This window comes from Tamandua tetradactyla, chromosome 20, assembly GCF_023851605.1.
Source record: "Tamandua tetradactyla isolate mTamTet1 chromosome 20, mTamTet1.pri, whole genome shotgun sequence".
In the NCBI taxonomy this organism is placed as follows: domain Eukaryota; kingdom Metazoa; phylum Chordata; class Mammalia; order Pilosa; family Myrmecophagidae; genus Tamandua; species Tamandua tetradactyla.
This window is the reverse complement of record NC_135346.1, coordinates 55,503,638-55,504,969: the sequence shown is the minus strand read 5'-3', so window position 1 is coordinate 55,504,969 and position 1,332 is coordinate 55,503,638. Positions and strand designations below refer to the sequence as shown.

General features: G+C 33.9%; 1 non-coding gene across 1 annotated transcript; it reads left to right on the top strand.

The window, feature by feature from the left end:
- The first annotated feature begins 1,225 nt into the window (after positions 1-1,225).
- Positions 1,226-1,332, top strand: LOC143665083 (U6 spliceosomal RNA). The gene has a single exon (XR_013166756.1). It is a non-coding gene; the product is annotated as a U6 spliceosomal RNA (small nuclear RNA).

The window sequence follows — 1,332 nt, the reverse complement described above, 5'->3', positions numbered from 1 at the left end:
AGCATCAATAAAACCAAAAGTTGGTTCTTAGAGAAAATCGATAAAATCAATGGACCACTAGCAAGGCTGAGAAAGAGAAAAAGAAAGAGGATGCAAATAAACCAAATCAGAAATGTGAGGTGGGTGGTTACCACAGACACTGAAGAAATAAAAAGAAATCATAAGAGGATACTATAAATAACTATATGCCAACAAACTGGACAAATTCGATGAAACGGACAAATTCCTGGAAACAAACACAAAAGCTACACTGACTCAAGAAGAGATAGAAGATCTCAACAAACCAATCATAAATAAAGAGATTCAATCAGTCATCAAAAATATTCCTACAAAGAAAAGCCAAGGGCCAGATGGCTTCATAAGGGAATTTTATGAAACATTCCAAAAAGAACGAACACCAATCCTGCTCAAACTTTTCCAAAAAAATTGAGGAAAAAGGAACACTACCTAACTCATTTTAGAAGCTAATATCACTCTAATACCAAAACCAGGTAAAGATGCTACAAGAAAGGAAAACTACAGACCAATCTTCTTAATGAACATGGGTGCAAAAATTCTCAACAAAATATTAGCAAATCCAATCCAATAGCACATTAAAAGAATTATTAACCATGACCAAGTGGACGTTATACATGGAATGCAAGGATGTTTCAACACAAGAAAATCAGTTAATATAATACAGCCCATTAACAAGTTGAAAGGGAAAAAAATTATATGATCCCCTCAATTTATACTGAAAAAGCATTCGTCAAAATTCAACACCCTTTTCTGATAAAAAACACTTCAAAAAGTAAGAATCAAAAGTAACTTCCTCAATATGATAAAGGGCATATATGAAAAACCCATAGCCAACATCGTACTCAATGGTGAGAGATTGAAAGCTTTCCCCCTAAGATCAGGAACAAGACAATGATGCCGTCTGTTACCACTATTATTCAACATTGTACTGGAAGTTCTAGCTAGAGCAATCACGCAGGAAAAAGAAATAAAATGCATTCAAATTGGAAAGGAAGAAGCAAAACTTTCATTATTTGCAGATAACATGATTCAATAGTTGGAAAACCTTCAGAAATCTACAACAAAGCTACTTGAACTAATAAACAACTTCAGTAAAGTGGCAGGTTATAAAATTAATGTGTAAAAACTAGTAACATTTCTATACACAAGCAATGAACTAATTGAGGAGTCAATTGAGGAAAAAAATTCCATTCAAAATAACAACTAAGTGCTCGCTTCAGCAGCACATATACTAAAATTGGAACTATACAGAGAAGATTAGCATGGCCCCAGTGCAAGGATGACACACAAACTCGTGAAGCGTTCCATATTTTT